The sequence below is a fragment of the Accipiter gentilis genome, chromosome 13, assembly GCF_929443795.1.
Source record: "Accipiter gentilis chromosome 13, bAccGen1.1, whole genome shotgun sequence".
NCBI lineage: Eukaryota > Metazoa > Chordata > Aves > Accipitriformes > Accipitridae > Astur > Astur gentilis.
Genome location: NC_064892.1, coordinates 11,527,902 through 11,552,515, shown reverse-complemented (window position 1 = coordinate 11,552,515; position 24,614 = coordinate 11,527,902).

The following is a 24,614-nucleotide window of genomic DNA, read 5'->3' as shown; positions in this document are numbered from 1 at the left end:
AGAGCTCACATTTCTATGTCTTTACTTCACTAGAATATTTAGCTCAATGGGCACATTTTATAAAGAAGATAGAAGATGCAGTTAACTTAAAGAATTAGATGACCAGAGAAGTATTTAGTTCTGTTAATAAATCAGTTTCATATTTTAAATTAGAAGAACTACAAAATCACATAATTAATTAAAAAAAAAATAGAAAAAGTAAATATAGACCAGAGATTAGGGATATAAAGATAAAACTGAAAACAAAAAAAAAGAATTGATTGTATGATCCTAAAGAGTCTGTTTTTATGAAATACCAGAATGAATGCCTCTAAAATAGAAGTATCTGAACCCATTTCTAGACTTCTTATCAAAAGCATTTTGATTGCAGTGTCTATTTATCTAGTTTATCAGGATGTTGTGATTGACAGACTAGTCATTCATTATATGGATTATTTCAGCTGGCCAAGTAATCTATACAAATTGAAAGCAAGTAGCTGAATTTTAAAAATTGATATTTGGTATATTGGATTATTGCCTTTTTTTGGTTTATTTTTTTGTCTTTTTTTTTTCTCCCAGTGGATAGCATTTACCATCAAGACTGTTTCTAGAAATGGAATGGTGCAAGACTATTGGTATGATGATAATGAAATGAAATAAAAAATCCACACCCCCAAAAACCCCCCTCAAACCACTCTCAAACTTATGTTTCTATTTATAAAAACCCAATAAAAACCAATAAGGTATGTTTCCTAAATTCGGCATCATACAAAAAAACCCAAAGCCATCACTTGCGTATGCAAATTTTCTATATTCACAAACACTTCCAAACAGAAGAATAAAAAGTGAATTGCAAATTGTTTACATCATTAATGTGATGCTGACTTCATAAAGAACCTAATACAATAATGAATTATTAGCTATTAAAATTAATTTGATAGGTACCAAAGTATCATATTAACATAGACACCTTGTACTTTAATTAAGCTCATCAAAGCCAGTACAAGATAACGATGAAATGAACAAACAACATAATCTAATAGCATACCAGTTTACAATCTAATAGCATTTCCTTTTGACCGCTTAGGAGCATGTTTTCTGTGGTAGTCATTCTGATTGCTTCAGAAAACTGAAAAACTAGTTACAAAAATCAATATGGGAAAGCCCTGCAACCTGTGTAAAATGTTGTGCATCAAAAGAAAAAGAAAGATCATATATATACTAGATCTCTCTTTCATGTCTTTAACACTTCAACACATAGTCTTCAGCATTTCACAGTCATTAGTAATTGCAGTAGATTTTGTTACTCTGCTTGGTTCTAAACATTTTTTGCACTTTGGAACATTTTTATTTTCATGAATTGAAAAACAGATATGGAAAAGAGCACCCAAGTTGTCATTGACACTTTCCTAACAAGCATTTTTACTACTGGGTTGCTTTCTAGCATACAGTTTTCCAAGCATAGCTATAAAGGCATTCAACCAAAAGTGAAGCTAAAAGAGCAGAAAATGGTGAAGAAGATAGGTGGCCAAGGTACTGCACATACACAGCACGAAATTGTAAAAAAAATCACACTTTAGAAAGTTAAATAACAGTGAGCAAGCCTGTACGTTTGAGGTTACAAAGTGATCACCTGCATGCATGTAGGCTGGAACAACATGAGCATATGTAACTTCTGGGGGTTAAATATTTTGTAACTTGAGAACACTGATCTTCCTTATTAAAAAACACCCAAGAAGTATGTGTCACTCAGCTGAACTGGTATTTAAGCAATGGATCATTAAAGTGATTTTTTTGAAGGCTTCCTGAGGACTCAAAAGCGTACTTGGCCACGTGAATCACATAGTTTCCTGTCACTGACAGAACTCTCTCTGTGTGTGTCAGTGAAAGGAAGTATTTTTGATCTTCAGAAAAGCAGAAAGGAAACAGAAATCCTTCCAAGTCCTTTAAAGTGTTACAGTTTAAAGCACTTAGAAGTTAACAAACATATAATACTAAGCAGAAAGTTTACTTGGATACCTCTCAATATTCTTGGATGAAAGTACTCCAGTAGTGGACAGAGTATGTGTTATCGTATATTTAGCAGTTTCTTCTCCTTCCCCATGGTGCCTTCTCTACTCCAATGAGTTTAGCTATCACTCAGTCATTGAGGACTCCAATTAATGTTTTCTTTAGACATATCTCTCACTTTTTAATGCTTTACAAGCAGCTCAACTTTAATGAGCTGTTCTCATCCAGATGGATGAAAGCAGAACTTTTATTTTATTCTTATATCAGAGCTTTTGTTTACCTAATCCTTGAACTTCTTCATCCGTTAAGTTTGAAGTGTGGGATCTGTCTTTCTCTCATTACTGTCCCATGTCCTCTACAGGAAGCTATAAACAAGTGCTGTCACTACCTTTCCAATTTCTTTTTTCTTTTACATTTGTCATTTCTTTGTATTTGTGGTCTAGACTATTTTTAGTCTCTTTTCTTATGTTGTCATTAATAATTATAATTTCAGGTGTTGTATTCTTCTTTACTATGTCAACCCATATAACAAAAATAAATCTATTCAAGTGGTAGAATTTTTTAAGTAGTAGAAAGTGAAGTTTGTTGGTTTTGTTTTTTTTTTTTTTTAAATCACCAGGTGCAGCTTCCTGTACATACATATGTAAATAGTTTAGCCAGGAAACTCTTTAAAGTATCAGTATATATTTTCAATAAGACTCGAAGAACACTGAGGGCCTGAGGAAATAAATAACCATTTTTTTATTATTAAAAACTTGCAAAAAAAAGATGACCAGGTAGTTTTAGAACTGTCAGCCTGATATTTATTTCTAGCAAAATAAAGCAATGGCTAACTCAGAACTCAACAAATAAATATAATAAATCATTAACATACTTGTATCTCAAGGAAATAACTCTAACTAAACAAATATGACATTTTTTTATGAAATTGCAAGTTTAATTAAAAAAAAAAAAGGAATTTTGCTGTTTAAGTTTTTTAACACCTGATGTGCCTGTTCCAATTTGAGAACCAGCGCTATTAATAAGCAACAATGGATCAAAATTACACCTTTTCTGGATGCATGTAAACTTCTTCAGGGCCTATGTATGGACACACAAGTTCTGACAGGAATAATTAATATGGTGCCTAATAATTGCAGTTCTCAAATCTGGAAATCTTAAGTGATTGTTAATGTTAAAATATGTCTATCCACCTAGGTTATACACTAAAAGCTGATATCCGTTTTCTTTATATGCAGTATTTCTCTGGGGAGAGAACTTACATGGAATATAAAAAAAATCCTGTTTCAAGGCCCCAATTTTACTGACTAGATCAGGCATTTCCCTCCAGGTCTTCTAAATCCCAGATTATAGTATATTACTGAAAAATCTTTCCTCAACTTTTTTTTTTTCTTGTTTGGCTGAAACTCTTCTACTTTATATAAAGTAGAATTTCAGTGTTTGTTAAAGCAAAATATTCTCTATTGGGGCTTTACTATATGTTGGGAAGTGGCTTGCTGAAAAAGGACATGGGCCTGTGGAAAAGTTGTGCAAGCAGAGTTCTGTGTGAAAGAATGTCGGTTTGAGCAACAAGACTAGGCCTTGGCTGAAAATAGCTGGCTTTACTGATATTGGGAGAAAAACAACAGCTGGTCTCGCTGTTACCAGGAGAAAGACAGGGACGGTGTGACCTTGGCATAACTTCATAAGTAACTTTTGAAGAAGTTCCCATGAGAAAGTTACGGAACACGCATAGCTGCAAATCACAAGTGGGTGTGTTTTAGTAATGAATAAACATTAGCAATGTACCAATCATATTAGGACTAGTAGGCATAATTATCGCAAACTGTATAAATATGAGCTATCCATGCAAATAAAGTTGAATCACTTCTATCACTCATATTGGGTCGACTTATGTGCATTCCTCCGCCGCTCCAACAACTATATGTATTACTACATATATATTACTATATATATGACTATATATATTCATGTTTTCTATAATAATATTTTTATTGTTTATGAAAAATGGAACAATTTCAATTACAAAGTCCCTAGACCACTGATAGGGCATAAATGCTTTGATTCTACAGGTTTCTCCAAACACTGTCCTCACCAAGAGAGGAGTTCTCACACTCTTCTCACAGGAGTCTTCCCACTCTCCTCACCTTATATCAGAGGCCATGTGGAGACATGTTGTTATACTCTCTCTGATCCTGTTTTACCTTGTCATTACTGTACCTGTGACCCACTTAAAATGCCCTCCCACTGATTTCCAGCATCTGCCAACACTTGTAATGAATCACTGTAACAAGCCACCCTGTCACTTTCCTTTAGCACCTTCCTAGGAGCGAGCACCAACAAGCTCTTCTAGGCTCACTCCATCTGTCCAGAATCATAATTTTCCTTCTTGCTTCTTGAAAAGATTATTAATTTATTCATGACCATTCATGGCTTATCAAAGTTTATAATATTTAGGTATGAAAAAAAGGATTAGAAGCCATCAGCAAGAATTTGAAATTATCATATCTTTATGAATGGTGACAGGCAAATTTGATAAAAAATACCTCTTCAGTTTAAGAGAAAATAAAATGTTACAAGATCAAATGACTCAACGTAGAATAATTTGGACTCAAAATGTACATTCTTACCAGTGAAATTAATTAAACCAAATTAATAACCTATTATGAAGAATCCCTCTTCAAATGAGATTTTGAAATTGACTATTTTTTCCCCTAAAGTATGCTAATGAACTTTTGTCATTCATTGTATACAGTAAAAGATGATTACATTTGTCCTGTGAAACAGTACTCGAAAATCAGATGGCTGTTGCACAGTCTTGAAAAATACACTCTTAAGTAAGCTGCTTTGTGTTCCATGTGTAGACTTTAGCAGAGTATCTTCAAGATAAATATCTGAACTACAAAAAAAACCCACAAAAACAAACAACAAAACCCCCTCCCAAACCACCACATTTCTCAGACTGTATAATTTGTAATTTAAGCACTGTGTTTTAAACAGCCTTTAGGGGCTAAAAGCAGAATGAAACATAAACTATGAAATGAGCCAATGAAGTTATGGAATTCTATAGTAGCCAAATAAGCCTGAAGAAGAAAATGATACACTGATTGTCAATGTCATGTGATGTTCTAGTACCAATCATGGGAAATGTGAGACAGATTGAGAAGTTACTATTTAATTACAAATTTCCTTAGCCAGAGAGTAGTGTTTTTTTCAGGAGCAGAGAACAGAATTCAACTAAAGTACAACTACTTTAAACACATGGCAACTTTATTATACGTTTTATTATCTAAGATCTGATCCAGAAAATTCCTGAAGGAATGTTTTCTGTTAAATTCTGTCCCATCATCAATGATAAGGGCAGGCTACACAAAAGGACATGAGCCTGAGGACACTCCAATGGCATCATACCTCTTTCAGTGGCCTGAATATGGGGGTTGAAACTGCAGCTCTAATTCACCCTCTGGTGTCTAGTAATTATGAATTCAAATGGGATTGGATTCACTGCTATCAGCATCCTAAACAGAAGATGCCTAAGCTAGGTGATAGACAGCACTTCAAGAAGTCGTCTCTGAAGTCCCAACCCTCTAGGGGTTTTTTGATTCCTACCTTACTGCTTTCATTTAGACACACTTAATGCTGATGTCTGTACCTGTCAGACATATCATAAACTAAAAAAATCTTTATTTCTCTCCATTGATAATAAAAGGTATGCATTCAGATGTAAACATCCACATAAGTAAAGGTCTAATGTTAAATGGTGTGAAATCCATCACTAATTTCCAAATGACGTGGCTTAGACAGCTTGAATCCAATCTCAAGTATGTGAATCCCAGCTAGGTTTAGGTCTCTTTAATTCTGCCAAACTGCTGGCAACTGTTGATACATTAAATAGCAGGAAACTAGGTTTCTAGACAAATAAAAATATCAACATTTTATGTTTCAAGTATTCCATGTCAAAATTATAAGAAGTCCTTTTTTAGGCCTCTGAGTCCTTTTGGACTTCCCTGTTAATGATTTAGTAATCTGGAAGGTGAAAGCTGGTCTTGCATTTGGAGCCATTGGGCCCACACTCTACACTATTTATGCTCTTAAAGCTATTTCTTTCTTGTTTTCTCTTCTCAGCCATGGCTGAAGTTGCCCCAACAACTTGCTTTCTAGACTACCCATTTAAAATGCAGATGCACATATCTCCTTCCAGCAGAAAGCACCTTCTCTGTGGTCCTCCAATACAGACAAATCTGTGGATTTCTGGATGAATCATGGAAACTCCACCTAAAATCACAATCCTCAAAATAAAGGCTAGATTACTAGCCAATCCAGAGTATGTAAGAAAGATGGTTTCAGTTCAGAGTCCTGGTCTTCCAAATAGCCAGACATTCAGTTCATGGCTATGTCTTGGCAGACCAATGCTTAAGAGAGAATTTTTGGGGGGCTATACTCTCTCAGGGAGACCAACATTCACAAAATACATGACAAATTAAGCTGCAAAAGCCAGATTGATCTAGGTCCTAGGTGTGGTAGACTTAATCTGTGTGTTTGGATTCATTCTATATCATAGCTATATAGGCAGAGACTAGAGGAAGGAGGAGAAATCTTCTTTATCCAAAAGACTATGAATTAGAACATCTTACTGTATTTTTTTTTGTTTGCAAAAATGCACATTCACATCTCTTCCCAGGACAGTAACATAAACTAGGCTACATGGCTGTTCTCTTGGTAGAAATATATAGGACAGAGAATCTTTGTCTGCAAAAAGTGTATGTTAAGTCCCTAATTCAATGTTTAAGGTATAAGATGTATAGGAATTTTGGATTCTAGTCCCCGTTCTTTGGACATTTTATATATTTTTTAATTTAATAAACAGTAATTGAAGAATAAAGAAATGGTGGGATTCAGATTCCTGAACATAGCTGTCAATGTAATTTTATATACCATTACAGCTGTCACTCCAGAAGGAAACAATTCTTCCAGAGGTCCTGCCATATTTATTAAACCCGTGGGATGTCTCAGACAACCAAAGACATCTTCTATGGTACTAGAATGAGGACCTCATTTTCAGGCACCTGAATTCTTTCCAAAGGGTCATTGGAAAAGGATCTGGAAGCTAGGGCTCATTATTTATGAGTGAATACCTTAAGCACATGTCCTAATATTTTACTGCCGTAGGCTAGCGAATTAGTAAGTATCTGACAAAGCAGGAGAACTTTACTTATCTATTAAATATACCAAATCTCCTCCCACAAAGCATACACCTGCAACTGGCCCCAATAGTTTTAAAACTTTTAAATTCCCTCAGGCACAACATAGTACCAAGCCTAAGTACACCATCATTAACTCATTTGCATTCAGTGACACTAGGGAGACATTTCGTTATGGATTTTAATGAGTAAGAATAGCCTTAATATTTTGGGGCTTTTGGTTGTTGGGTTTTTTTTTGGTGTTGGGGGGTTTTTTGGTTTTTTGTTTTTTGTTTTTTTTTTTTAAGTAGCTCTATTTGTTAATAATGCTACTACTTAACTATTTTTTTAAAGATATTCAACAGCTGTTTGTTTCTTTTTATTCATATACCTATTATTCGACAACATGTATTCCTGAAAAATCTTAAAAATCTGTTCTTTCTCTAGACAAAGTGAAATTTTATCTGTCTTTAGAATGTAAAGTGTCTAAGAAGTTTCATCATTATGAAATTTGAAAAATGAAAAAAATAAGCAGTGTAGGTTTCCATACTTAATTCAAGTGAAAATGAATTGCACTAGGGAACAGTGAAAATAACTTACAGCTCTGGTACAGTTTCCTTTAGCAGAAAGCCTCATGCAATAAATTTTATCTGCAATTTGAGTATATTTCTAAATTCCATACTAGTATATAAAATGAAGTGACATACTAACAGCCTGATAAATATTTTATATAATCAGACTGGCTAAACAGTTCAGATGTATCCCAATGCATGATGACTAGCGTTAGTCATATTTACCTCTTCATGGCCTTAGCCTTCTGGTAAATGTAATTCAGTTGTTATGCTACTGTGCATAATCTGACAACTGTGAATATAATAGGCATTTGTTCTTCGCCTGCAAGAGTCAGGTCATGTTCAAGTGTTCACAATGCACATGCAGTTGTACTGAGCAGAGAGCACTGAGGTCACACTGATGTCAGATAGAAGGTTGAGGTCATGTAATACAGGTAACTGGCATCAGTGCCTGACGGACATCCATTTCCACAGAACCTAAGGATCAGCACAGGCTACAACACTTCTGAGCCTGAGTATGTGCACAATTTGACCTTGCTTTCTTTTACAGGGCAAAACACAGCAGGTATGTAACAAAAACTAAAACCAAACATACAAATAGTTCAAGTGAAGTCCTTGATTACTATACAAACATATCCATAATGAAAGAGTATGAAAAAAAGAAAAATCCAAAAATTCACTGACTGCACTTCCAGATCATCAAGGTTTTAGATATTTTATTAATGCAATCACTACACAGATACTCTTAAATTTTGGAAAGACAAACAGGCACCAGTAAGAACAAAACTGTATTCAGTTAGAAGGGGCAAAAGTTGAAGCGAGTATTTTCTACATCATAAAAACCAAAAGAAAAGACCGACCAAATGAGGGGAGCAGATGGGAGAAAGCACCTATCTTAGGCATACTAAGAGCATTAACCAAGTTCCAGGACTAGAATGAAGTCCTACATCATCAAGGAGCTTCCACAATTTTCTAATCGTATTGAGTCCCTTCTCCAACAACAACAAAAAAAATCAGAAGACAGCAGGGATACAGCCATGCACATTGTTCTTTCTTTTAAGTACTCAAATGTAATTTAGGCTAAAGAACACCCAAACTGTGTAAGTATAACCCTTTTGTAAGAATTGTCCCATTTTTTGTAGCCAGAACAAGTCCTTAATACAGACAGCATTTATTCACAAACACCTTGTGACCCTGCCTTAATGTGGATCAATGATCATCTAATTTGTAAATGTGAATTGTAGATTTTTCTGTAAATGTATTCATGTGACTCCAAATGCTGTTACTGTCCTCAGCTGGAATACAAGTGAAGGAAACCTCTCCTTCCTCTCTGAAAATGACAGGACTCTTTGTTTGCATTTTCTAATTAGAATGTGTGCTGCCCTCTCCTCTTGGCACAGGAAACTCCTACTTAGGTTTTGTTTAATGGACAGCAGGTTAAAATTCCATTGTGATGCTGTGTTGGGTGCAGGTGCAAAGGTTTTAGTAGAGGTGGCCTGTAGGGCGACCTCTGTGAGGAGCAGCCGGGGCTGCCCTGTGCTGGACACAGCCGGTTCCAGCCGGCTCCAACTGACCCACCGCAGGGCATGGCTCAGCCCCACAGCCAAGGTGGTGCTGCTTCTGGTAGAGTGTATTTAAGAAAGGATAAAAATTCCACAAAAAGGGAGGAGAAGGGCTTCTGTTCTTTTCATATTTTATGAGAGAGTAATATTTCTAGGCACAGAAACACAGATGCAATACAAACATGGGGTTGGATGTAATGATAAAATTCCTGCAGTTAGGACCCTGGATTTATGCTTCTGCTTTGAAAATGAAGCAATAGTTATACAAATAGTCACTCAACTGGAATAAGAAGACTAAACCTTAAATCCCTATTGTGCTTCATCTGGTTTACCAATCGAACTGACCCCTTATTTCCACTCTATATAGTGGGTGATCGGATACCTAACTCACATGTAGTTGTGTACATTGCCCACACTTCACTTAAGGTGTCTAAATCTGGAAGTGAATCTAAGTGGCACTTACCAAACGTAGGCTTACTCCAAGGTTTTAAAAATAAACTTAATTACAGGACACAAAGGATTTCTGCAGAGAAAAAGAAAAAATAGTAACTGCAGAAGCTGATGCATAGCCTACTGAATTTAGGCATGAAAGAGGACAAATGGACATACATAAAATGGCACAAAAATACCTGTGCAAACACACATATTTCCAGGCAAAGTCAAAAAAGCATGTCAAATAACCTTGAGGGGAAAAAAAAGAAAAAGAAAATAAAAGATAACTGGGTAATCTTTATCAATTGTTTTCATTTTCTTTTTAATATTCAGTAAAATCACATATTTTAACAACTTTTTTAGAACTAGTGACTTGGGTTTATCCTTTTTTTTTAATAAAGCTGATAACTGAGTAGAGTTCAAAGTCTGAGCACTCCCTCAATATGGGGAAGACAATACCTCCATCAGTATCAGAAGAATATCTTTCTCTTTATTTTGAATCTAACATTGAAGCTTTTCAGCACATTAGGTCTCAAGACTGATCTTTCATAATGACAATAGAGTGCAGCTTGTAATGAATTTTGAAGGCAAGAGATCAACTGTTTTATAACATAGTCTACTATAGCTTGACTACAAAAAGAAGAGTGAATTATGGAAGTTTCTAAAATATTTTAATGACTCATAAAATTGTGGTTGTAGACTGACATATCTATAATTAAGAAAACTAACCCTTCTAATTCAAGGCAGACATTACAGGAAAATTCCATTAGCAGCCTACAAAAGAATGCAATATTTATATGCTCACACATAAAGAAAGAAAACAATTTGACAAAGAGTATTTGCATTTTCTCTTGTGTTCTGTTCTCAAAATGAAATATAGGTCATAAAGAAGAAAATCCCAAGCCGAGTCCTGTCTTGAATCAGTTTCTGTTTTGTCTTTTTGTTTCTTGTTCAGTTAAACCACAAGTAATTATTTTGAAATTATCACTTTTGTCTGCAGTGTCTAGGTCAGCATTGCTCACTTTACCTTCTGAATATTCTTTTAGTCAAGCTGAAAAGCTTGCCTTTTTCAAACTATTTATCTCTGAAACCCACATCTTCTTTCCTGAAAACTGTTCACCCTCTCTTCTACCCCTTCTCTCTTCCATCAAGGTGAGGGAGTTGGGGTGAAAAAGCATTAAAGAATCATAATCCCTTTCAGTATGCAAAGCTCACTTTACCTAACTCTAGCCATCTCCGACTTAAGTTTGAGCTTGTGATTTTAGTTTCCTCGTATAATAAATAGGGAGAAATAGGCACCTAAAATGTTGATTATGTGTCAACTGTTAAAAACACCTCTTGTAAAGTCAGATGAACCAGATTTGGAGGTATCAGTTTTTCTATGTTGACCTTAAAACGAGATTAAAAAGTAGTAGCTTTAGATAACCAATTTAATATATAAGATTTCCATGAGGTGATTTAGATGTATTAAGTCATACTCTTGGCTTCAACTGTTAAAGTCAATAGAAGCTCAGTAGGATGTTGTTGGGGAAGGAGAGCAAGAAGGAGCCATAGGATTTAAAAAAAAATAAAATGCTCGTTGGCACATCAAGAGAAGCCACTTAGACCATCAATGAGTTTTATTTTGTATTATATTTGAATTCATGAGATCGTCAAGTTGAAAAGTGATCGAGTTATTAACTGTGGAAAATATCTGAGACTCCAGTTTGTTTTGTTTTCTTTTGTTTTGTTTTTCATAAGCAAGGATACTCAGTTAATATTGGAGGACATTTTTTTCTGTTTAGCAATGCATTTTATAAGGTTTGATGTTTGGAAAAAGCTTTTTAGACTTAATAACTTGGATACATATTCTAATTAAGTACATCCTGACATTTTTTTAAATCACCTTTCTATTTTTCTGAAGATGGACATTTACAAAGCCTCTAATAAACATCCTTAACCACATTTTAAAATAAAGTCAGCTCTTCAAACATGGCTGAGCCTATTATGCCATGTGATCATTTGGATAGAATGATTGACCTGACTTAGTGACGTCAGGTTTTTCCATGATTTCTTTTATTGTAAAAGATTAGACATTTGACTTTGCATTTTCATTTTATGGGTCTTGGTTACCTAGGCATGAGACTGCCTTTTCTCAGTCTTTGTAATAATTAATTATCAAATTAATCCATACTTTTTACCAAGATTAGGAAAAAATTTATTTCAAAACAATAAATGCAATACCAAAAGATAAACCTCCCCAAATAAGAAGTTATATTACCTTAATATTAAGATGATCTGTTCTTCAGAGATCATTTATATGATCAGCAAATACTCCTTAAAGCAGATTTTTTCTCATTTATTTTGATACCTTGTAGAATTTTAAAGTTTTATATTTAAAAATAAAATCTGGTTATGATCATAATTTATTATATTGCTCTTCCATTCAAGCCATTTCTTATAATAACTCATACTTGTATGCACACACCACTGAACTGAATTTCAGTGGGTTCTTCCTGTAAATAATGAATTCAAAAGTTGCCCTTTTAATCTGGTTAAGATATTCAGTGATTATTCATTAATTTAGTCCTGTCTTCATAGAATCATAGAATCATAGAATGGTTTAGGTTGGAAGGGACCTTACAGATCATCTAGTTCCAACCCCCCTGCCATGGGCAGGGACACCTTCCACTAGACCAGGTTGCTCAAAACCCCATCCAACCTGGCCTTGAACGCTGCCAGGGATGGGGCATCCACAACTTCTCTGGGCAACCTCTTCCAGTGTCTCAGCACCATCTTTGTAAAAAATTTCTTCCATATAACCAATCTAAATCTAACCTCTTTCAGTTTAAAAGTATTACCCCTCATCATATCACTACACTCCCTGATAAAAAGTCCCTCCCCATTTTTCCTGTAAGCCCCCTTTAAGTACTGGTAGGCCTCTATAAGGTCTCCATGGAGCCTTCTCTTCTCCAGGCTGAATAACTCCAACTCTCTCAACCTCTCCTCACAGGGGTGGTGCTCCAGCCCTCTGATCATCTCTGTGGCCCTCCTCTGGACCCAGCTAAGCGGGTCCATGTCTTTCGTATGCTGGGGACCCCAGAGCTGAACACAATACTCTGGGTAGGGTCTCACCAGAGCGGACTAGAGGGGCAGAATCACCTCCCTCGCCCTGCTGGTCACGCTTCTTTTGATGCAGTTGGCTTTCTGGGCTGCAAGCACACATTGCTGAGTCATGTTGAGCTTCTCATCAACCAACACACCCAACACACCCAAGTCCTTCTCTTCAGGACTGCTCTCAATCCATATTTCCTCCCAGCCTGTATTTGTGCTTGGGATTGCCCTGACCCATGTGCAGGACCTTGCACTTGGCCTTGTTGAACTTAATGAAGTTCACATGGGCCCATCTCTCAAGCCTGTCAAGATCCCTCTGGATGGCATCCCTTCCCTCTAGAGAATTAACCATGCCACTCAGCTTGGTGTCATCTACAAACCTGACATCTAAAAACACTTTAGTAGAGGAGAGGAAAGGGCGAGTGAAATTCCCCCAAAAGGACAGAGGTGCTGTTATTTTCTTTCATGTGGAGGAAGAAAGAAAATTCAGGAGCTAGTTTGTCTCCTGGATCCATCAAAAAGATCCCTTTGCAGTGTAGTTCTTCAGATTGCAAACACCTGTATGGTTTATAATACTAGCAGAGATTATGTAAACATTGCAGAGTTGCATCTTCACTGCTACTGTTCTAGTATTAGATATGTCAAGGTATCAGTATGAGTCAGAGCTTTGCTCCCCTACATAATGTTTAATGAAACAAGGGATTCTATTTTTTTTAATAAAAGCTGAAATTTAAGTATAAGTTATTTTTGTGTGTGTGAGTGAAATAAAACCTTCAACGTAAGCTGTTAACTTCTGGAGATATTACTCAGAGGTTTAGGCTTTATATTCTACGAAATCTTAATGTTGAAACTTTATTCTAACTGAGATGAAAATGCTCTTCTTCATGGCTGTATTTTTAATACCCAAACAGTATCTAATTTGAGATTGAACCATGTAGAATTCAGCAAATTTGTAGCCTCTACTATCCAGTGATTTGTAAAACTACTTGGAGGCTGAGGATTAAACCTTCATTAGGGCTCCATGTGATACCTACATTCCAGTAAGCAGCTGGATTTTATTACATGCAGTTTTTAATTTCTGTGCTTCAAATACAAGGAATGTTGCTTTTTCATACTTTAATGATTTTCAGGATATAGTGCTGAAATGTAAGATAATGTCTTTTTATTTTTAATACTCTCTCGTTTAAAAATTTGCATTTAAAGAGGGAAAAAAGTGGTCAAGGAGTTTTAGCATACAAGATTTTAAAGGAAATTAAATCAGTATAGAATGAATGTCTCTGTTAACTGGCTATAATTAAACTTTTTTTTTTTTTTTTTTTTTTACAGAATATCTTCACAGAAGCCATATAGTATGTATGTCATCACTTTATTCACAGGTTTAGTCTATTTCCCCAATTGTTTATTTTCTTGCTTTCTGTGAAATAGATCTCCATTATGGCTGTGGTCAGCAAGTTGTGATCATGGCTATTTGTATATGATTTATATATATAAAGGAAGGAAAAAACAAAAGTAAAAACTGTTTGGATTTAAATGCTATAGGCAAAGAGTTGTATGCATTAGTCCATTGAATTTTAACATCAAAATAAACAACTTTTCAACTACATCTTACAGAAATTAAATTGTATTTAATTTTCAATTTGCTTCAACTTTTTTCCTCATAATATTGAATTTTATATTAATTAGCTGTTTTCTTAAGAAAAGTGTGCTGAGGGTCATGCACTGTGATACTGAGAAGAATATGAATAACTCAAGATCCAGTACTACTTACCATCATTTAAAAAACAATATATATATTTCTGCCCGGCTCTATTTATTCTATATGACCTGCTCGTCCTCAGGCAAACCTCTGTGAGTTAAGGAAAAGGTTTTCAGTGTGTTTTAAAACTAGCTCCTGATCCACCAGATTAGGATTCAGGTTCTTTGTTTGTGATTAAAAGACTACTGAGGAATTTTTTAATTAATTCTGATACAGCTGTACTGAGTAATAGAGCCAACTGATTTTGGCAAAAGCAGTGTTGCTATCAGTCATCAGAATTCATGTTCGTTTTTTGTCACATTCACTCCTTTATATATTATTCAGTAACAGGCATGTAAAAGACCACCAACCAAACACAAAAAAACCCCTAAGGAAAAAAAATACTAAGAAAACCTGATTAAAACTTTTGGTTCAGGATGTCACAGTTAATGACAAAATTGACAGTGTGGAGAATAAATGGACCTAGTTATCAAAACACTTTAATTAGATAGCTTTTTAATAGTATTTTTGTAATAGTTTTTGTTGTTGTTTAGGTTTGGTTTTGTTTGTTTGTTTGTTTGTTTTAATATAGTTAGCTTTTGATCTCCAATAGCTGTGGCTCCAAAATCCCAGCAGCTCGACTTAGATTTCTTCAGGGTTCTTTTGCCATGCATTCTAGGAGTTTTTATCTTCTGAGAAGGTAAAAAGGACTTTTTTTACCCCATCACCATTTTAGACAGGGGCCGATAATGTTGCCTACGCTACTTTTGGCCTCACTTGCTGGAAGACTTCTTATTGCTTGGATATGCTCCCAAACAGGTTTCACTTATGGATCACAGTATACAGGGGTTTCACAAGTTAACTTCATCCACTTGTATGCATCCTCCAAATGTGCAGTGCTGGATAGAGCCCAGATAGATTTTCCCACAGCGTGATGCACAGATTCTGCCCGTGGAAAGAAACTCTCCCTTTTGGTCACTCTAGCTATTACAGGATTTTACTGCAAGAAAACAATTATTCCTAAAGGAATTTTCACATGAGAACTTTTTGTCGCTCTTTTAGATGAAGGCAAAGTCACGTAGGGGCTGTAATCACTGGTACCAAGTGGGAGCTGCCTGCAGCTTTCTCTGTTACAAGAGCTGGCTGAGGTTACCCTGCAGCCAAATGATTTGTGCAGCACAGCACAGCCTGACAGCCACACTAGATGCACGCCTACGCAGGTTATCTGTTGTATGGATCGCTAACTCCTCAACATGCAACAGTCCCCTGGTCAGAATCAATACATCCCCCTCCTCTCAGGCAGCAGCAACGCACCCTCATCACAGGCTATCTGTTTCACAGAGGCCATAAGGCAGTCATTGATACTCCATCCTTGAAGGAAAGGTTCACCTGCAGCTTCCTTTGGCAGGTGTGTCTGGTTTCCATTGATCTGTTCACCTAACTCCTTAGCTCAGGCCTCTAGCTCATAGGTGTTCACACCACTTTTCTATATTTTCTCCTTGATCTTTGGGCCTCCTCCAAAATTTATCTCTGATGGGGTCAATTTTACATCCACTTTTTGTTCTCTTTCCATCCTTTGTTAAGAAGTTTTTCCATAGTTCGCAGCTTTCACAGTGATCAACAGGTTGTTTATGCTCAAGCTACTACTCTATGCTTATAAGTTACTCCTTTATCTTATAGGGTTAACTGAAATTAGTATACTAACACTATTGTCAGCCAGTTTCAACCTAACTCAACTGCCACACAAGAAGCTCCTAAATCAGAGACTTCTGAAAGTAGGAAGTATTTTCAGGGGAAGTAATTACATTTATGTCTTGTTCTTACAACTTTCCTCCACTGATGGGAAAAAAAATGCAAGGCACTGTAGAACTTTGGATTGATCTGCTACACCTGTTCCTGTGCTAGGTAACATATATGATTATCTCTGAAATCAGGAAGATTTTAATTTTTTTTTTCACGTGTCACTTCTTTGGCTGATGCAAGTTAGATAATTTCAGCACAAATAATTCATGATTGTATTTATAATTGCTTTAGTATTCGTAATTAGCTGATTTGTCAAAAAAATTTACTAAGGGAATAGAAATAGTATCATGCAAATTAGGTACATACGCAATTGTCACAAATTAGAAAAGCCACAAGAAAATTTGTTAACAGCTCATGATAAAATGGGTTGACCCTTAATATTGAATAAATCAGGGCTTTTATAGTAGAGCTGCTCAGACAACGGGATCTCCTGTCTATGGCGTATTAAACATCTAAATCCCATTTTTTTGTAACCAAAATGAAAACAAAACCAGAATTTTCTTACAGAATGATTTTTTAAAAACAAATTTTCAGTAATAATACTTCTTTAACATTGTATTTTATTTCAATATTTGGATCCGCATAAATGTGAAAACAAAAAGAGCATGAGTATCTATTTCAATATTTTACAGACTTTACTAAATGCTAACATACTATGGCCTGAAGATTTTTTTAATTTTTTTAAAAAAGAATTACAAAAGTGAAATTTTATAGATTTGTAGATAACCAATGTCCATGCAAACATATGGCTGTGATTCCCTTGGGCTGTGAGATGAGGAACTGAGAAGATAAGAGTTTCAGGCTTCATTTCCTGACAGAAAAAGAATGAGTGGCATTCTTCATACTTTGCATATGCAATGAGAATATTTATATCTGAACTCACCATTCTAGACTCAGTTTATGATCACTGGAGCAAAAAAATCTCAACTCTGGGACATGATTCAAGCAACATTAGATAACATTAAGACTGACTAAAAGGCAAGCCCAGCACTTTCTCATGTTTTTAAGATTAATCCCTTCCCCAATACTAGGTTCTGCAGGAAGCAATCCTGAATTTAAAAAACATGGGGGAAATTAGGGGCAACTCATTTCCTAAAGAGACTTATGGAAGGAATGGCAGATGTATGTTTGATAGAATCTTTTTTTTTTTTCAGAAACACATATCTTTTGATGACATCAATCTCAATTTACTTTGGAGAACCTGATTCACTTCATCCTGCTTTTCAAAGAAACCTGAAATTCAGCTTTCTCACATGCCAAGCCCATTAGGCCTGTAAAGAAAAACAAGTAGCAGCTATACAAATATATAGTTTGGGAAAGTGGTAGCACTATTACAATCTAAATTTAGAGAGGCATGGTCTTACTTGAAAGATGTTCAGAACTGAAACTGGGAACAGCTCTGAAGAACAACCACTTTATTCAATGTCTATGATTATTTCTACATCTGCTGTGGCATATAAATGTACTTTATTTGTAATTGTTCTATAGTGAACTGGGGCTCTAAATCAGTGATTGTGGTTTCTATTTGAGAAGACAAGCAAGTCATCATTATGCTGATATTTTCCATTAGGATAATGTTACAAAACTTTATTTGTCTTGACATTAAGCATTTCTTGGTTTTGAAATTTTCAATTATATGTTGTTTGAAGTTTCCTTCTAATTGTAATTTTTGTTGTAGAAGAAAAGATTAGTAATGTCCCAGTGTGACTAAAAAATATTATGGATTTCACGGATATTGGCAGAGAAAAATCTAGGTGGTTATGTCTTATTTAGTGCAATGATTGTATTTTAATTTTTTTTTTGAAAAAAACTCCACATGCTGTGATACAGGCAGAATTTAGTTTTCTTATTAAAATCACTGGGAATACTCCAATCAAACCTTGCAATATTTCTCTCTCCTATTACATTGATTTAAATTTTGTCTCAAAGGCATAAGAAGATTGATGTAAGAAGGAATATTATCTGAGTACATTTCATTATATTTTCATTTACAACTTACTATTGTCAGATGCCCACAGGCATAGATGGCCCCAAATTAAAGTTTATTACTATATTATGTTGTGACATTTGTCAGTTTGCATTTAAGATGGCAATGTGTCCAATTCAAGATTTAAACACAAATAAGCTCTGGAATGCAGCCAAAGTGAATGAATTTTTTGTATCTCTTAGAATTTCAAACATTCATGAAGAATTTTTTTCCCCTCAAGTTTTTACAGATGTCACTTCATGAAAGTTCCCAAAAGGTGTAAATTATCTCCCTCTCACAGTGCTACTGCCCACAGTGGTCCCTCCTTGATCCTGTAACCCACCATGTGTTTCCCAAGCCTTTTCCACCTCTGCTGTATTCTGCTTCTTTACCTTTGACATGACCCACCCTACATGACTACCTTGCTTGTGTTAAAGCCTCACTTTATCTCCCCTTTTCAAATGATACTTTTTTTCTGTTCTGCAACCGAAGAGTTTTTGTGACAAAATAATTGATGATAAGGTTTACAGAGATGGTGTCTGCACCTGAAGAAACACCACAGAAATATACTGGCCATTAAACAAGCTCTAAAGAGAGTAAGAGCATCTGGCATAGAGACCAACAAATGGAAAACTATTGTGAAGCACAAATAAAGTAGCTGAGGGAAGCTTATATAGCAAAGGATCTAAAAACGAGATATAAAGCTGAGAACCTCAGTGCCATGTCCTCAACAGCAAAGACAGGTAAAGTTTTCCTCGGAAAGCTGATATTCATAGGGAAATATGTATCTCACCTACTTGCCTGCAGAGATATTCTTAGAATCCTCCTTTCCAAAACTGCATTTTAAAAACTTACTTCCCATGCACTATTAAAGGAAAGATGGTTTTCTCCACAGCCAACTGGGATTTTTTGTTTGGTTGTTTGTAGGGATTGGCGCTCGGAAGATCTCGCGATGTACGGAAAGAGAAGGGTTAAAGGAGGCGGGATGACCGACAGACAGTATGTAAGGGCGTGACGCAGTTGAATAAACGCCATTTGCAGCATCCTCATATTGGTGTCAGTGCTCTGTGGCCCAGGGTATGGTGGACCCTGTGCCGAGTCCCACGGGGTGATCAGACGAATGTCTACAAGTGGTGACCCCGACGTGATTGGACATCGGCGGATTACGCGGGGCGTAATCGAAGGCCTGGCCAGGCATGGAAGGAGTCCTGAAGGTGTTGGACTCATGCTCTAGAGAGGTAAAAATCCCTATGGGACAAAAAGAAGCGAAAGCTTGCCTAGAGCGGCTCCTGAAAGAGGAAGCGATAGAGCGCCCGGGGGACATATTGTCTCCTGAGTGCTGGCCGAAATGCACCGCGGCTTTAGCGGAACGGGCTATGGCGACGCAGCATGGTCCGGAGTTAAAGACGTGGGGGCGGATTAGGGCGATTTTCAGGAAAGTGCGGGAGGAGGGCTTAACATGGAAGGAAGCAAAGAGATTGATGCACGCGCAGGCGGATCGGGGCGTGCAGGCGGATGGGGAGGCGCGGACAGAAGGGCTGACGGAGGTAGCGGAGCAGACGCCTCTGGTGCTCCCAGTGCAGCCGTCGGCACCGGCCGAACCACCGGGATACCCTTGGGAGGAGTTTGAACGGGAGCGTGAACGGGCGAGAGAGGAGGAGCGGGAGAAAGAGCGACAGTTAATTCAGGAGGCAGAGGAACCCGTGGCTGAGCAAAGGAGACGGGAGAAGGAGAGGCAGAGACTAGAGGAGGCGGAGAGGGCTGTGATGAAGGGATCAGAAAAGGAGCAGGTAGAGGAGGGAGCGGTTCCCCTGTATGATCCGGAGGATTGGGTGCCGGGACGTGTTTTGCGAACCGCGCCACAAGCGCACCCTAAGATGGCGCTGACATCCGCTTTCTCCCCGGATGTCTCTCCGGAGGTCGGGAGAGGCGGAGCACGGCCAAAGGAAGGAGGAAGGAAAGTCAGGACACTCCCTCTTCCGAGCGGAAGAGGAAGAGAGTGGGCCGGACTCAATCGAGGGGTCGGCTCAACGGTTAGAGGAGGCATGGCAACTGGTGGGCGGACACCGCTGTCTTCCGCCGCACGCAGCGATAAAACAAAAGGCTATCTCCGGCTGTAAGGCGCAGTCGGCAGCAGCCAGTGAAAAGGCAACGCCTATGCCTTTAATACCTGCGCCCGACCCAGCTACAGATCCGCTGCAGATGTTGCAGCGAGTAGTAGAGGAGATGCAGGAGCAGGTGAAGCAACAGCGGCAGCTGCTACAAGCAGCTGGGGAACAGAAAGGAGTTCCCGATTCACCGAAGGTCACGTTGCCAGACTGGAAAATTGTAGCAAAGGAATGTGTTATGGACGGCATACGCTTTGAAGGACCCCCTTTAGTTTGCCCAGTCCGAGCTGGTCCAGGTGGTGTAGGGGTGGAGTGGTCTCCGTTAGATAGCAAGCTTTTGCAACAAGTGAAGAAGACCGTGGATGATTACGGCTTAGGACATCCCATGACAGGCTCTCTTTTAGATGTGTTTTTTTCAGGTTCACTGACTCCCTGGGATTCGCGACAGTTTTGCAGTATGATTTTGACTCACACCTTTTTCTTGATTTAGAAAGAAGCTTGGACAAACAGATTACAAGCAGCACTAGTTGAGACCCAACAAGAAAGACCCAGAAACAGGAAAGTGGGAAGGTGGGAGGCGCTTGGTGACACAGGGAAGAGGGTATGCTGCAGTACAATCATCAGAGCACCCAGACTCACGTGTGCGCTGGGTGCCGGTACGGTGGTTGAAACCAGACCTCAGTCAATAACGATTTGTTGTGAGTTATTTTGCAGGATGCCGTTCAAAAGATCGTCTGAGTACCTGCACTGTGGTCGTTGTGACCCTTGGGTGCTTGTCAAGTATGACCGCTGTGGACAACAACTCTGGAGACGCACCAGCCGAACATCAAAATGGTGTGACCGATGTTTTGAACACCGCAGATCCACTTTACAGCAACCGCTGTGTGTACCCCATAAGCAGGGGACTATGATATGCTTTTAGACAAAGCCAATCAATTACAGGAGGCAGGTGACAGTGGCTTGACAATCTCCTCTCGTCGACCTGGCAATGGCTCCTGTCTTTGATTGACTGAAAAACGTTGACCCTATTTGGAATCCTTTTGGTGGTGGTTATTATGGTTTGTTGTGGGATACCAGCACTGACTGTTTGCGTGCGGAAACTCTTTATACAGAGTGCGGGTACCCACCAGTACACGAATTACCATGAGGTGGTGGGATCGATTATAGCTGTAACGCCAGTTTGTACCGTCGGTCATCCGCCATAGTGAGGGGGGACTTGTAGGGATTGGTGCTCGGAAGATCTCGCGATGTACGGAAAGAGAAGGGTTAAAGGAGGCGGGATGACCGACAGACAGTATGTAAGGGCGTGACGCAGTTGAATAAACGCCATTTGCAGCATCCTCATATTGGTGTCAGTGCTCTGTGGCCCAGGGTATGGTGGACCCTGTGCCGAGTCCCACGGGGTGATCAGACGAATGTCTACAGTTGTTGTTTTTTGTTTGGTTTTTTTTTAAGTGTCTTTTGATGGAAGAAATCTACCACTAATCACTTTTGCCTGCACCAAGCTGTCAAGGCCCTTTCCCATTCTCCACACTATAAAGTACTTTGATTTTACCTCCTAAAAAGATCTCATTTACAAACCTGGTGAAACATTCAGGTTGTACAGATTTTCTGGAACACTTGATGAATGTACAGTGGAGCAAATTCTGGAGTTAAGAGAATTACATGGCACATAATATTTAGAAGTCTCTCTCTTCTGAAACTTGGAGGGTGCTACAATGCTTTGCAGATGAGATCTTTTACTGAAATGTTATTTGCATAGGTGGTAGGGGGAGTTTTCTTCACAATTTCTATTTTCTGTGTGTAAGGATTATTTTCCATGTTTCCCAGTAAGTTTAATCACCCCAGAATATTAATGCTAATGGGTCAGATCTTCTTCCCTACAAAGAAATTAGGAATATCCATTAGGCTGTGTCTGCAATGGTAAATAAAAAGGCCAGACATCTGCTCCAAGGCCATGTGGCACTGTTTGCCTTATGTTTATGCTATTTTGGGCTAGTCCCATGTACAACAGACACTTTTTGGAGAAAGGTAGCTGCAGTAGTTCAGAACAAAGCTAGTGAGCTCACTTGCATTGAAGCAGCATGAACTGTCAGGGGTCCTCAGTTTGACTGCCTTCCCATGTCTTTTTTCCTTTGTTCAGGCTCAAAACCACAAGCAGAGCAAGATACAATTATTTAAGAGATGTTTTATCGCTACATTTGTTTGCTTTTTTTTGCTTTTTTTTTTAGAGGAAAAAAATAGCAACCTCCTTTAATAAAAATGAGTGTTAAAACACCCATCAAGAAGAATATGGAATCACATATCGCTTTGTTTAACAAGAATAAGAATATTATATTTGTAATAACACTCCATAATTAGACCTTACCCTGCCCCAAACCAACACCTCCCCACCCCCCCCCGCCCCCCAATGTTTGTTACATCTCTGAAATTGCAGTATTAGTATAAATGAATGAACACAGCAACTGTTAAGTGGAAGACTATGATTATTTTCCCCTTGTATTACATGTACATACCTACTCTGTTGGCATTGCATAGTTTCATCATATGTTGTCTTCTGAAGTACTCTAGCAAAGTTTTAGAATAAGACTGTTAGCCAAGGACAATTTATTCACTGACACACGTATTGTATTTCTGCCATTTCTGTGTTAGCCCTGCAGTAAGGACAGAGGTATTTATGCCACAGTTTGTAAGTTCTTCTGGCAACTTTTCAAAGCTGCTTTATTGTTACTGAATGCTGTAAAGCTCTTTTGCGTCATGTTCCTGTGTTCTAGCTTCTGATTCATTCAGATTTTATTTGCTGATATGCTTGCAAAATCAAGCTATACTCTGGCTACACATTCCTTTCCAGTACTTTTGAATAATGGTATATATAGTACTAGGAGATCAAAGAATTAATATGAGGAAAATGGAAGAAACATACCCATCTCCTCCACAGCCCTCAGTTTATTAACTTAATCACTGCCCAAATTACATTGTCTTACATTACTAGAAGGGAAAAGCACAAAGTCTTACTGTAACTCCAGAAATTATTAAGAAATATTGGAATTTCTACTTGTAATAAGTCTTGTTATTCAAATATCAGAAAATACATTGTTTTATAAGATAAAAACTAATGATAGGCAGCAAAAGTTTAAGGCCATAGAATTCACACCAATAAAATGGCACAATATAAAAGAACAAATTTCACAGAAGCATTGTGAAATCCTACTAATGTTTCAAAATTGTATTCTGTTTTTCCTGATCTTATGGATCATTTGTTGCTAACATCTGGACCTTCAAGTAAGTTTTCCAATTGTGGTGAAGTAGAGTCAGGAATCAGTTCATTGGAAAATGGCAACTGGAGGATTCCTTCTGGGCTGTAAGAGTTTTTAAGGTGTAACTTCCTCAGAAATTCCGCCTCTATTTAGTTACTGGTTTAATCTAACTAACAGCAGTCATTACTTTAGTCTGAGATCCCTGCATGTCTGTAGGGAAATGTAGCAAGAAGGATTGCCTTGAAGAGATGACACCTGTAGTGGAAGAGATGATCATAAAAAAGTTCAGGGATGGTCATTGGCTGTGAAATAGTAGATAAGTGATCTATACAAACAGGCAAAATGAAGGGTGTTCTTTCTGGTTTTGTTTGGTTTTTTGGGTTTTTGTTTTTTTTTTTTTTTGTTGGTTGGTTGGTTTTTTAACTCCAGAGCTTAAAGAAGTAATGGGGTGAAAAAAATTAAGAAATAAAAATTAGAACCCTGTCCGTTTAGGCAGTAAAATCAAGACAAGCAGGAATGTAATTTTAAATATTTTAAGCAATAAAAGCATTTTTATCTCTCTGTATGAATGTAAGAACTTATCACAGTTTTCTTCCCTCTCTGACAGTCAAAACCATTAGATTTCATCACACAATGGTGAAGGAGTAAAGTTCTGAATTTGAAAGGTTCTTTTCAAACAGAACATTACTTTTTAAACAACCTTTAAAAATCTTTATGTAAAAATATGCATCATGACTTTCTACAATTCTAGAAATTTAGTACAAAGCAAAAACTGGCTTGTGTTTTCAGACACTTATGCTGGTCTTCAGTAACCACCAGCACAAAGGGTTCAATCTTATTTTTACGGATGTCTAAGAAAATGCCGCCTAAGCTGCAAGTTATTGAAAATGTTGTCTCCAGAATTTTAACTCACTCCA